General features: G+C 33.3%; 1 long non-coding RNA gene across 3 annotated transcripts; it reads left to right on the top strand.

Annotated features, from left to right (window-relative positions):
* The first annotated feature begins 2,657 nt into the window (after positions 1-2,657).
* LOC145128453 (uncharacterized) lies at positions 2,658-5,140 on the top strand. 3 transcript variants are annotated; one of them, XR_013716912.1, is made up of 6 exons: positions 2,658-3,383; positions 3,495-3,875; positions 3,999-4,063; positions 4,157-4,266; positions 4,378-4,420; positions 5,041-5,140. It is a non-coding gene; the product is annotated as an uncharacterized LOC145128453 (long non-coding RNA). The 3 variants fall into 3 exon arrangements; XR_013716914.1 differs by lacking the exon at positions 5,041-5,140 and having other exon boundaries at positions 2,658-3,135; positions 3,332-3,383; positions 4,157-4,576; XR_013716913.1 differs by lacking the exon at positions 5,041-5,140 and having other exon boundaries at positions 4,378-4,576.
* Positions 5,141-15,266: the final 10,126 nt, after the last annotated feature.

Genomic DNA, 15,266 nt, shown 5'->3' with positions numbered 1-15,266 from the left:
TTATTATCTTGCCGAAACCTTAATCTTTGGTTCTATAATTCAAAAACTTCTTTATGATATCTATTTATTTGTTTCATTGAAAAATGTTGATTGGATGTCTATTTATCCTCAAAGTCTTTTAACAAGGTTCAAAGAATCCATACGTTTTCAAAAAAAGCAAGTCATCTTATATATTGACATGTTGCCCCTAATTAATTTGAAGTTGTACACTAGTGATTAGTTAGTCAACATGAAAGACCCCCACACTTTCATACTAAATACATTATTACTCCAAAACATGATACATGCATATTCAAAAAGAATATTTTACATTGATAATTTGATTACAAAAGACTGGATACAAACCGACTAAGTTTTAGTATATTACATAACTACCCAGGATATTAAAGCTTTCATACAAACGTAAACCCAAGTACAAAAGTAATAGTATAAACTATTCTAAATCTTCCAACAGTATATGACTATACTGGATGCTTATTACCTACAATTGTTAAACACTGAGAGGGGTAAGCGGTGACGCTCGGTGAGTTCAATAATAGATACAATATAACGTTATGTCATATATATACTTCAATATGGCAGAAGCAAAGAGGAACAAGGAACAACAAAGGCATATGTGAATCATGCGACAAGCTTTCCATATCAATCGATGATTTGATTCAATGACATACAATCAACGAGACATAACAATTTCAATACTTGATATACATCAATAAAGCTTCAACCCAAATGGCACAGAAAATACAAATTTCGGATTATCATTTTGCTAGAATATACAGGCTTTCAGTCCTACATAGCCCTATGCCAATACCTGAAGTTATATGAGTCATGCTCTACGTGGCCAAAGGCACATAGCAAATACCAGAAGTTATACGAGTCATACACCACATGGCCAAAGGCATAAATCCGATACCAGAATAATACAGGAAAGCACATTGAACATATAACACATAACATACAATTTTCCCTATATTGAACTCACTGTGAAATAATCGAATCATAAAAAGATAATTTGGGCAGCACTTCACCTCTAAATATTACATTCTTTGATGAAAATGGGGAATTTTAGTTGAAAACCGGCCTTACGCGGGCATAGTTTCGACTTGAAAATATTATTTTCTCGGGCCTTCGGAGTGTCGGGACTTGCTTCGGTTGTCGGGGATGACACCGGGACTTCGGGGGTTAAAAGTAGGCTAAAGAAGGGTTTTAGAGTGAGAGAAGGTAGGGTTTGTAATCAAAAACCCAGAGGTCTTGCTCACTGTTTATAGTAGTTGAAACCCGAATTACGCTTGGCGTAATTTTCAAGTACGTTGGGCGTACTGCTCTATTAGCCATTACGCTGGGCATACAGCTTAATACGCTGCGCGTACCCTGATGCGTTGCATCAGATGTGTCAAACATGTGTGATACATGTCGATTGCGACGAATAGGCGATGTGGCCAATCTCAGACCGTGAACACGAGTATGTTGGGCGTACTCATGTACGCAGGGCATACTCCGAATTCCAAAACTTCAAAATTTTGTAACTTTCGCGTACGAGCTCTGTTTTTGACGTTCTTTATATCCACGCGTAGGTGAGATGATACTCTACAACTTTTGTTTAATCTCCGTCGGCTAATTTTGACTTTATTTTGAAAGTTATATTTTTAACGGGCCGGAAAAGGAAAAGTCCGTTAAAAATTCATAACTTCTTCATCTGACATCCGTTTTCATCTGTCTTTTTACCGTTGTACTACTATTGACGAGATCTTTGATTCTCGTTTAGGTTGTGTCGGCTAAAAATCACTTGATCTTTATTTCGAGTTTCGGGTTGTGTACTGCTATGCCGATTCTTAGAAAAATCATAACTTCCTCATATGAAGTCAGATTTGGACGTTCTTTTTAAGACAATTCTCGATTTAACGAATACTACGAATTTCATTTAGATCACTAAAGATAAAAAGTAGTTTATCGAAAACTCACTTTTTACGTCATATGGCGTCGTGCCGGTTCTGTCGCGAAACTTCAAATAGTCATAACTTCTTTGTTATAACTCGGATTTCGATGAGGTTTTCGCCTAAATGTTTCTAACGAGATTCTTTACAACTTTGAATAATATAATTTTACTTATTTTCAACTATATATATTCGTTAATTTCAATAGTTAACTTTTGATCGGAATCTCATAAGACTCCCGATCACTTTCTGAACCATTCTAAACATAGTTTTACTTCAATTCTAGTAAAAACTATATGTTAGAACTCAACGCTCATAATCATATAATATTTCATAATATTATTAAAAGTTACAAAACACGATAACTGAACGTATATGTTACACAACGTGTACCAAATGATCTTTCCATATAAACTTTCATAGGTGTTCTTTTTAAGTATGAATCACAAATATGCATAAACTTCACAAACTTATTTTTTTTCCTTTATAACTATTTCACTATTTACTACAACTTATTAACATATTATATAAGTGGACGTTTCTTTTCTATTATGACTAAATATCATAATATTAATTAACTTATATATATAATATACAAAAATGTTTTTGTCTAAAACTTTGATCGTGTAGTTCACGCAGACAATTTTTTTAGCGCGTGAAAAGGTGTTCTTCCACTCTCACTGCCTATATAGGCCAATGCATGTTCTCCACAAAGCCAAAGATGTGGCTTCTTCTCCGTCTCTGTCATCTGCTCCATATCCACAGTTCATTTCCCCATAAAGCTTTTTGAGACAACTGCATATCAATACCTCCATCACTACTTCATCACTATCTCTATCATCTCACCACCTCTTTCATCTATTTCACAAATTAAATACGGAGATTGAAGAGCCAGCGTCTACCATCGCTTTCTATTTTCTCCCTTTTTCTCCTATTCCACCACAGACTCAAGACGTTTCTTTCACCTACCTTAACGTCGATTTCCCTCCACCGCATTCCTTCCTTCAAAATTGAAGATTATAATGGGAGAGACACATGTGTTGATTGTATCGATGAGCCAATTCTAACCTTGGGTACTTTTTTTTCCTTAAAACAACCTCCACATCGTTTTTTTCTTTTAATCTGTCTGTTCAGGTTCACTATCAAAGCGAAGACCGAGTAGAGCATGACGACATCCCTCTCCATCTCTTTTGTGTCTCAGGTAACTATCCATCAGCCTTTGTTTTGGTTTCTCATTTGTTTTTTCTTTGATTATAAGAGATCGAAATCAGATGAAGATAGTTGGTGTTCTTATCCATGGCGATCTGATTAACGTGAAGCCTTGCTGACATCAACTATTTCATGCTTCAAACTAACAACACTATCTTTTCTGTTTCTCTCCCTTTATACATCAACAGTGGACATTCGGTAATCAATCGAATCAATTGCTGGCGGCTTTAATTGCTTTAGGTGAACACAAACATCTCAAATTCTTTTTTAGGTTTAATTTTTTTTTTGTGCCATGGCGGAATTTTGTTGAATGTTGCTTGTTTATAACTGAATTACTTGATGTTTTAACAGATAATGATGCTCAAAACCACCTTCTTCTATGCTACAAGAATACACTCGTGATTTCTTCACCATCGCTCCATCAAAGACCCCTTTCCTAAAATATTTTTTTATTAAGTCTTAATTGCAACTCATGATTTTTGTATTTTTTTTTCTGATATTTAATAATATCTCTCTCTCTCTCTCTCTCTCTCTCTCTCTCTCTCTCTCTCTCTCTCTCTTATGGTTTTCCATACCGATTGTTTGATTTTTGAATTCTAATTGCTTTTGTCATTTTAAATTTAATCTTGAAACCTAAATTTCTTGAAACTTAATTTTTAACAGTAGGATCAAAGCTTACGGGTTCTTCAAAAAAAAAGTAGTTCATCAGAGTCTAATGAAGAACAAAAGAAGGTATAATCTTTTATTATGTGTACATTTATGCATATCGATTTCTTTGCTAAAAATATGGTATCTTCATCAACATTTAAAGAAAGCAGTCAATTATCCATCTGATGGTTAACTTTCTTATGGCAGACAGAGTCAAGATGATGGAAAATGTCAACATGATCTTTATGAACAACCTAATTGTCAAGTGTCAAGTATGATCAAATCCATAATATTTTTTTATTCAATAATGGTATGTTAGCCTCCCTTACACATTCACTTTTATATACTTTTTGTGGTGTTTGTAGATCGTGGAGTTGGTGCCCTCGACGTTCGTTTGAAGTTCCAGAAGAAGAGTAACAAACAAGCAATTGTTGGTGAAAAGGGATCCTTGTCAGGAGTGCAAATCAGAACTAATGTATCTAATATAACTATCTGGTGGATTAGTGAACTCAGTTTTGTTTCTAATAGTATCTCCAAGAGACCAAGCCTCATCCCCCTCTGAATAACATTTAGTATTTGTTTTTAGGTATATAAGAAAGCCATGTCATTTGGAGAAGTGGTCAGATCAGGTAAAATCTTTTATACTTGATGAGTTTGACAAGATGCTGAAGTCGCTTGTATGCTTTCATATCCATACATGGACTTGTACTCTATTTCATAGTTGACTGTAATTTGTGCACAAATATTGTTTTATTTTATAGTCCGACTTATAATCAGAGTCACAATCTTTTATCATACATAATTATCAACCATTTTTGGAGCAAGATTCTTGTGCAAAGACCTTTTCTTCTCTACAAACCCATTTATAGCCGGTATCAAATCTTTAAATAAACACTGCAAGAAGATAAAATCTGAATTGGTATGGCATTTTCAAGTAAAACGATATTTACTCAAACTGAAAACGCACCAACATCCAATTAGGGTATGTAATTCCCAAGCAAAAAAATTATTAGTTTAAACTAAATACATAAAGAACATGTATTTCGATTGACAATAATGAAATAAATTACAGTAAGAATTAGGAATGAGTTCAATGTTTTTGATCAGATCTAAAAGAATTTATAATTTATTGATATCTTCTTAGGAAGGCATCTGTGAGTTTTTAGTCTGCTTGATTTTGGAAGTAGGACAAATATATTTGTCTATTTTCATTGTTTTACACATGGGTTTTCCTGTTGGAATCCTTCAGGATTGCGGTTTTACGGAGAGTTGGTTGGACCACGGAGGCCATAGATAGCATTGTTGTTGATTTATATGGATTTAATAGTACAAACTTATAATTCATTGTATCCTTTAATGTATTAGTTTATTTATTATATATATATATATATATATATATATATATATATATATATATATATATATATTATTGCTTGTGTTTATTATGATTTTGTGCAGAAGGATATATAGTGTACAGTTTGTATAAATGTTGGACTGGATTCATAATATGGTGAAGATATGTTATACGCGGGTTGTATTTGACCCATATTATTGGTCTGTGACCCGATTGACTTGTCAAAACTATAAATAAGATATTATATGTGAGGGCTGAGGAATGGACTAATATTTTTGCACTGATATCTTCATCATCTTTCTCTCGTCGTTAGGGTTCTCTGTTCATAGTTTCCTTTTGTTCTTAATCTTTCATTCATGAAGAGTGTAGATTAGATGAGTGAATTGCAGTGAGGTTTTATGTAGAGAGAAGATAATTTATGTAGTGAGGTTTGATCTATAAGTATAAGTGAAAACCTTCTGGTTCTTAATAAATGAGAACTGTTGATGTTATATATTCTTGTGTTTGAGTTTCTTTTGATGGTATCAGAGATGAGTTACGGTGATTTGTGATCTGTTCTTTCTAGATTGTCTTAGGGTTTCACGTCTAGGTCAAGTTAGGGTTTCGGGTTTTTTCTTTAGATCGAGTTAGGGTTTCAGGTCTTGTATCTGGATCAGATTCTGATTTGTTCTTTTTCCTCTTGGGGTTTTTTGGATCTGTTATCAGATCTATAGTTTTTTTCCTGATCTGTTTTGGATCTTGAGGAAATTGGTGTTCATCAACCTGGTTGTTCTCTTGTCACATCTTAAGAGTAAACGATTGTGGTAGTAGTAAACGTTTAGGGTTAATTTTGTGTTAATCCTAACGGCCAACGCTATTACGATGGTCAATGTTAAGATTGTGCAAACAAGGTTCTAAAATCAGGTTAGTTCTGGTATTTGAATGCCTTTTTACGATTTTCAGCGGTGATCCAGTTTCACAGAACTCATCGGAACTGGATTGTTGCTTGTTGAGCGTATTATTTGTGGATCTCTGTAATTTTCGCACACTTCTCCGTTTTTTTGTATTGTTCTTGATAGATCAGTTATCTTCTGATCATATAGTTTTTCACGTTTGTAAACTAACTTGCTCTGGCCTTCTGTGTGATATGAGTCTTGTCTAGTCTATAGCAACTATTGTGGAAGTGTGTGATTGGTTGTTGAATTTTGATTTATTTGCTTATCTTGATTGGTTTCTACTGTAATCATGTCTGATACACCACCTGAAACATCTAGTAAAAATAATGTTGTTGATTTTGATGATCCACTATATTTGCATCCTTCAGATCATTCTGTGACAACTATTATAAGTTTCAAACTTCTTGGTACTGAGAATTTTAGGGTTTGGAAGAGTTCCATGACTAGGGCTCTTAAAGCCAGAAATAAACAAGGGTTTATTGAAGGAACTGAATTAAAAGATAATAAGGATGTTGTTAAATCTTTAAAATGGGACAAAGTTAATGCTATTGTATGTTCTTGGATACTTAACTCTCTTTTTGAAACTATTTACATTGGACATGCTTGTTCTGAGTATGCTTTGGATGTTTGGAATGAACTTTGTGAAACTTATTATAAGGATGATGGTACTGTTGTGTTTAATATTCATCAACAAATTACTAATCTCACTCAAGGTAGTTTGTCAGTATCTAATTATTTTAATAAGTTCGATGGTCTATGGAAAGAATTTGATGGATTAACTAAGTGTCCTGATTGCACTTGTGAATCTGCTACTCATACTAAAAGTCATTGTAAACTTATGAAACTTATGCAATCTCTCAGTGGTCTTGATGACACTTTTAACCAGGTTAAAAGTCATATTCTTATAATGGAACCATTGCCTGATGTTAAAACTGCTTTTTCTATTGTGTCTAGAGAAGAGTCTAATCAGAAACATGGGAATATTTCTGTTTTATCTAATACAAATCAAAGCTCTTCTGCCTTTGTTGGTAAAATTACTGATAATAAAAGGTTTAAAGGAAGAAATCAGAACTTAATCTATAAAAATTGTGGAATTAAAGGTCATACCATTGAAAAATGTTATAAGCTAATTGGATATCCTAAGGATTTCAAACCCAAGTCTGAGTTTAATAGTCTTCTACTTCTATTGTGACTGGTACTACTTCGCATGTTATTGAAAGTATAAATGCTTCTGATAAGTCTGATCATTGTTTTTTAACAAATGATCAATACACAAAGTTAATGTCACTTCTTCAAGAGAAAGAGTTATCAGAATGTGCACCTGCTAACGCTAATATGGCAGGTATGACTTTTAATAATGTTCTTTTTAATAAAAGAAAATGGATTGTTGATTCAGGGGCAAGTCAACATATGATTGCTTCTGAATCACAACTATTTAATGTGGTTGATGTCTTCAAGATTAATCTAAGACTTGATCATCCTAATGGTTCAACTGCTAAAATAGATAAGATTGGAAACATTAATCTTTCTGATTCTATTATGTTATCTGATGTCTTTGTTATTCCTGATTTTCATGTCAATCTATTGTCTGTTCACAAAATTTGTAAAGAAAATAAGTACAAAGTTGTTTTTGATGAAAATAACTGTTTGATTCAGGATTCACTGTCAATGGAGACTGTGAAGACTGGTAAAGAATTTGGAGGTCTTTATTACTTGGAAAATCAATTAGGTAGGTAAAATTCAGTAATTAGTAATCATAAATGCTTTATATCAAAATTAACATGGCATAATAGAATGGGACATCCATCTGATAAAGCTTTAAATGTTTTAAAACCTTTCTTAAATTTTGATGATGAGTTAGTTATGCCATGTTATGTTTTCCATAAGGCTAAACAAACTAGGGAACCTTTTCCTTTGAGTGAGCATAAGTCTTTTAGTTTAGGAGAACTTGTTCATTTAGATGTTTGGGGTCCTTATAGAGTAGTTGCTATTGGTGGTTTTAGATTTTTCCTCACTATTGTGGATGATTTTACTAGAGCTACATGGGTTTTTTTTATGAAGTCTAAAGATGAAGTGTTTAATTGTTTCCATGAGTTTGTTATGTTATTAGAAAATCAGTTTAGTGTTAATCTAAAGATTATTAGATCTGATAATGGAACAGAGTTTGTTAATCTAAAAATGAAAAGTTTTCTTGAATCTAAAGGTGTTACTCATCAGACTTCTTGTGTTCACACTCCACAAACAAAATGGAGCGGTGGAACGGAAGCATAGACATTTATTGAATGTTGCTAGATCTTTATTGTTTCAAGCTAGTTTACCTAAAAATTTCTAGGGCGATTCTACTTTGACTGCTGCTTTTTTTATAAACAGAACCCCATCTTTTGTTCTAAGTGGTAAAACACCTTTTGAATTAGTCTATAAACATGTTCCTGTATATGATAAAATTCGTGTGTTTGGATGTTTAGCTTTTGCTACTAAGTTAAACATTACTGATAAATTTTCTCAACGTTCTGAGAAATGTATTCTTATTGGTTATTCTAATGTTAAAAAGGTTACAAGTTATTTAGTCTTGATAATGGGTTTTGTTTCTTTTCCAGGGATGTGAAATTTTATGAGTCTGTTTTTCCTTTTAAGTTGGCTTCTAAATCAAATGAAGTTTCTCAATTTTTTGAGACTTCTTTGAATAATAAGGATCCCTGGGATCCATTTTCCAATGATGAACTTTTGTTTTCTGAAAATTTTGATGATAATCAAAATAATGAAGTATCAAATTGTAATAGTCAGGATGGTGATACAGTTGTTGATCAACCATCAGGTGCAACTGATTTAGGTATTGATGGTAGTTCTAGCTTAGATGCAACTATATCTCATCCAGAAGGTACTCTTGGTTATGAAACTTCTGGTTCGCAACCTGAGACTGTTGCATGGGATCCCACTAGTAGATCTGAGGAAAAATTTAATAATAATAATTCTAATTCTGATTCTCAGTTGATAGGAGTTAGAAAATCTACTCGTGAGTCTAGATTTCCTCAAAAATTTAATGATTTTGTTATAGAAGGAAAGTACAAATATGGAATTGAAAGATCTGTTAATTATTCTTTTCTAAGTTTTGATAACAAATGTTTTGCAACTAATTTAAATAAATCAATAGAACCACAATCTTATTATCAAGCATCCTTGGATCCTAACTGGGTAAATGCTATGAATGAAGAAATTGAAGCTTTGTACAGAAATAATACTTGGGAAATTTGTGATTTACATGCTGATAGAAAACCTATTGGTTGTAAATGGGTGTATAAAATAAACTATAAATCTAATGGTGGAGTAGAGAGGTTTAAGGCAAGGCTTGTAGCTAAAGGTTATAACCAAAGGGAAGGGATAGATTTTGATGACACTTTTTCACCTGTTGCAAAAATGGTTTCAATCAGGGTTGTTATTTCTCTTGCAATTAATTTTAATTGGAATTTGTTTCAATTAGATATATAAATAATGCTTTTCTTTATGGTGAGATGGATGAATATGTTTATATGTCATTACCCCTTGGTTATAATGATAAAAATAGTAACAAAGTTTGTAAGTTACTAAAATCTCTTTATGAGCTAAAACAGGCTCCCAGAAAATGGAATGAAAACTGTGTGGTTTTTTACTTGAGTTTGGATTTGTTCAAAGTATGAATGATTTTTCACTGTTTGTTAAAATTTTCTAATGGTACCATTGTTATATTACTTGTATATGTTGATGACATAATTTTGAGTGGTAATTGTGTTGAAGAAATTAACAAGGTTAAAAGTTTTTTGAAATCCAAGTTTTTAATCAAAGATTTAGGAAAATTAAAGTTTTTCTTAGGAATTGAAGTTATAGATATTGATAAAGGAGAGTGTTTGTGTCAAAGGAAATATTGTATGGAATTATACATGAATTTGGTGAAGGGTTTTTAGCATTCTAACACTACTAAGTGTACATGCAACCCTAAATACCTTGGATCTATGTTTTCTCTATTATACATGAAAATATGAATATTCCATGGTATTACCCTATCTAGCATACAATCTTTGATACTTGGGTAATAAAAACAAGTTAGAAGACATACCTTTTTATGTAGCTTGATTCCTTGATGCTTAAGAGCCGAGTGTCCCAAGTGTGACACCTCAAATGGTTCACACAACATCAAAATACACTTGGAATAACTTGATAGAAATGATACACTTAATCAAATCAGCTAGCCCTCACCATTCCATCATAGTCTTCTCATGGTGGCCCATTTTGACAAGAATAAGATGCTTATATAGTTTGTGACAATTAGGGTTACACCATGTAAACCCTAATTGTCATGGCCTTTCATTTCCATGATTCATGGGTATAAAAACACCATGGAGCATCCATGGAGCATCCTATGGATTTTATCCCAACTTGATAATCCATGGAGCATTAGCCCACTATACAAGTATGGATGATTTATACAATCAACCCATATATTTAATTAGTCTCCTTTTTTATCACTTAATTAATTCCAAATTAATTCTTGATCAATACTAATTAAATAATCTTATTAATATATTAGTAAACCTTAAGTGTTATTTCTCTCATTTTAGTCTATCGAAATCCATGATGCCATGCAACCCAAATGGACCATGTCAATCGGGTCAACTACATACCAAATATAGTTATGGACTTAGACACTAATCCAACAGTCTCCCACTTGGATAAGTCTAAAACTCTTATTGAGTATGACTTCAAGAACCGACTGGCAATCGTAGCTCTTTAAGCCCTTGTCGAACTCTGACGTTGTAACTGAACTCTGATCTCGTCAATGACTTGTCCACTAGATAAGGGATCATATATTCCTCCATTCTAGATATTATATAGACTGAGACATGGATTATAAATCATTCTCTCTGTCTATTTGTTGTTTCCCGATTTTCGATTCATGATGACTGTCTGATTGAACAAATCAAATCAGTCCTGGCTTGGCCAAGCACTCACATGTGTCATCACTAAATCATCGAGGGGCCCACAGATATCATTTTTATCCCGAAGGTAAAAGGAATGGATAAACTTCGACTCATATGGCTTGTTCTACTACTTGTTGAATCATACACAAAGGCACGTTTTATAACATCGAGTTACCAATGCGTTTTCGCGCAATCAATGTATAACCAACTCATAGTAACAACTCATATCTCTAGGTTTGAAGAATAAAGGATATTATCGTCTCATGATCACTCGTGATAAAATCCATGAAGTGATTCTAATGAGCGTGGATTGAATCCAATACTCAGAACTTATGAGCACTCATGAGTGTTGTAGCACCACTTTGTCCAACATCTTAGACCTCTACAAGCCAACCCATGACAGTCTTGATTCATATCTACTTCCAACATATGACCAATTGTGGATGGTTTGAGTAACTTAGTCATTCAGGAGGAACAACCTAGTTATTCTGGAAGTCAAAACATGCAAAGTGAAACACAAGAATAATCGAATCCAATATGGTCTCAAAACTTATGAATATAAATAAAACATCTTTTATTTATCACCATATTGATTACACATTATTCATTGTATACTGTTTCAAACTATCAACTTTATACTTGAATTAAAAAAAACAATAGTTGTCCCATGCTCCAAGCATGTACACTATGTTTTCTAAACACTAGTCATGCCATACACCAGGTATGCACACTATGTTTGTCTAAACATTAGTTATGCCATACACCAAGTATGCACACTAAGTTTGTCGATGATCTTTACTCTGTGAGATAGATCGATTGAACATAATTCCAATGATTCTCATTTCACAATCCCAAATCCTTACCGCAAATGCAAGAATTCCAAATTCTTGCCATCTACCTAAATCTGTTAGATTCTAAACTTATATGCATTGGTCCTCTTGTAATGATTATGCATAAAGTCACAAAGACTTGTCAACAGACATTACAGAGTATTCTAATGGAGATCATTCCATGGAAACGAAGTCTCAAATTCAAAGTACATTGATTTGAACATCCTTCTTGCATTAAGTTTGTTAATCTTACACAAATTTAATGAATAACTTCCACCTATGAGAATATTTCCATATTCTCATTTTAACTATCACTTCTAAACAAGAGTTGCCTCTTTTCAGAATATGTCAAAATGGTTCTTTCCAAAAATTTACACTATACTTCCAACTATCCCTGAGCAACCAATCTTTGGTAAACCTTAGACTGTTCTCAACAATTGCTTAATCAAATTTGTCATATCCAATTCTAGACTTTTCCCCTCTTAATGCCCTAAGCATTTGGAAAATTTAGAAAGGATGAATATTATAGCACATGCAATCGATCCTATATCCGAAGCATATGGGACACGATTCATAATGTCTCACATAACGACATGAAACTACACCAGTCTTTCTGCTATAATATTTCTATTTCTATTTGCCAAGTTTTCATAATTTAGATTATGAAAAGGGATGTCGTAATCATAATCGAATTTTAGAACGCAAATAATGGACCCATATATAGAATTTACTTATGTTGAGCCATTCCAACACAAAATTCATATATATCCTTGACTAAAGATGATTAAAACCTCAATCTAAGCTTTTAGAATTGAAATGAAGTATAATTCCTCTCCCTTAATTATAGCAAAACAACTTTTCAACCCCTGCAACTTCACGAATTGAAACTTTTGTTTTTCTATAATTAACATTGTTGTCTTGCAATACTAATCATAATTATCATGCTCCCAATCACATGAGAATTATTAGCATAACACTTATGCTCCCACTAGCTTTGACATGTACTCAGAAATCAGCTGGACTTCAAGAAATCAATACTGTATTGACTCTCTTACCAAAGTTCAAATTTCCGATACGAGATGCTTTGATAAAACATTATCAGGATCATACACCTTTCCTTAGATAGCACACATGTGTGTCTAAACAATTTCAGAACTATGAAAAGGGATGCCGTAATCATAGTCTCAATTGTTCAGACCTTTTCCATTCCTCACAAGTCCATGTTAGTGTGTTGGTTAACCACACACGCTCCACTAACGACTTTGAGAATGCAAATATCACAACTTTTATCTACTTAAAATCTACTTAGTGAAAGTGTTTCATCACCATCATTTTCATGAATCGGAGAGAAACCTTATGAGACTTAGGTTGTTTATGGTGTAAGTGTTCTTATCCAAACTTATATGGACTGAAATCGATCTTACTTTCTTGCCACCAGGCAGCACAATGGCCTACCATTGCTTCCAAGTTGTTATGCAACCAATTGAGAACTCTCAGAACTCATATGCAAAGCCAACTTTCACTGGAATGGGCACAGAAGCAGGAATATGTCAACACGATAGGTTATAAACCTCAAGTCGTGTGCTACTGATGAACTACATGTTTTATTCTTGATTAGATCTTGAAGTTTTTCCAAGATCTCTAAGACTCCCACTGCCCTCTTGACATATAAGACTCACTTGTCAAATATTCAAGAGATAGTGCTGACTCTTTATCAAGACAAACACTTTGGACAATTGGCCTAAGTTGGTCTTTGTTTTATCCAAAACATCACAACTTACCAATTTCAAATGTACAAGAGTAGGACACTTTTACTCTTACATTTGACAAGTGTTATAAACCTTTCTTTAAGATATGTCACTCAAGTTACAATCTTGGAGTATGACTCTAAGAATTGTTTTGGAACGAAGTATGACTCATCTTCTTGATTTAACCATTTCAGCAATTCTTGATTCCTCTTCTTAGCCAAAGGAATTCACTAAGATGTCCTTAGAGGACCAATTGTAATATGGTTTCTTAATCATTGAGATGATCACAAAAAACATGATACTAAAGTACTCTCCCATCTTTTCAGATTTGAGAAACTTTTATCCTTCTTCCTGATTTGATTCTTCTCATTCATTCTGCCATACATCGAAACTTTTCCAACGTTTCAGAATTATACTTAAACTAATAAATATAACCATATTTACTAAACCTTAGTAAACCATGAAGAATAGTCTTATCGATCCTTTGTAGTGGACTTGATCAGTGCACCAAAATGTATACTCGATCCCTTAGTCCTTCACTTGACTCACATTTACATGTGAACAAGGAATTAATCTTAATTTTCCAAAGATGAAAAAATTCTCATTCATCATACTATACAACTTGCATGATTTCCAAGTTTCTATCCAACTGAAACCTTGGGTGATGAGAATCTTTCCTTATTTGGTAAATTATGACACTACCACAAACGAAAGAATCAAGTCCATTTTTTTTCAAATATTGCTATCAATGGAATCATATAAACAACCATTTTTCACAAATGCCACTTGTAAGGATATTTAAAATAAATATAAAATTAAAACCTTTTTATTTTATTTCAAAACTTTGCGGAAAAAAACTTATCCTTACAGTGCAAATGCATATGAAAAACTTGTTGTTATCTATTCCTAAGCAATATATCATAACTCCTAAGCAACAGCTCAAAAATTCTGATCACCGAACCATGCGATCAAAATCCATCTTCGCGATCAGAATCAGCATATACTTCCTTTAATTTTCTTCACTTTTCTTTGATTCTTAAAACAACAACATGTGACCCAGTCACATCATGTAATGAGAATCTCAGAATAGAAACTTAACAGAGTTAGATAGTGGACATCACCTGAAGTAGAATCAAACATCTTGACTTAATCAACCCTATGATCCTTCAGGTAAATAGGCAGTTTTGTAACCAATGCCCCTTCCTTTGGCAATATAAACATATGGACTCTATGGAAATCGTACACGGGACTGTCACAGACTTAGACTTTCTCTTTACCATTTGGTCAACCGAGTTGACTATGGACGATCCCTTTCCATTGGGATGAGGAAGTTTTTCCTGGATATCCAGTGTTACCATTGTCAATGTCCATTTAAGGTTTGGGAAGTTGATCTTCTTAATCAAACTTGCTTTACTAGTTCTCCAAATCATTGTTGATTCAGCAGCACCAAGCAAATAGATAAGATCATTTAAGGGTAATGTCATAGTCTGTTTTATAGTAGTCCCAAAGGAACTCACCATGTGACTTAGAAAGTGATTGAACATCCAACCTTCTTAAGACTTTGACACCCAACTCTCCCGGCTAGTCAATATGTGACTTCATCTCCAAGATGTGAGCACACATAGACCCTACTTGCCAATAGGGCTTGAGTGACCA

Source organism: Lactuca virosa, chromosome 8 (assembly GCF_052849685.1).
Source record: "Lactuca virosa cultivar CGN04683 chromosome 8, Lactuca_virosa_CGN04683_v6, whole genome shotgun sequence".
Taxonomy (NCBI): Eukaryota; Viridiplantae; Streptophyta; class Magnoliopsida; order Asterales; family Asteraceae; genus Lactuca; species Lactuca virosa.
Note: the sequence above shows the minus strand (reverse complement) of the source record. Positions and strands in the feature narration are given on the sequence as shown.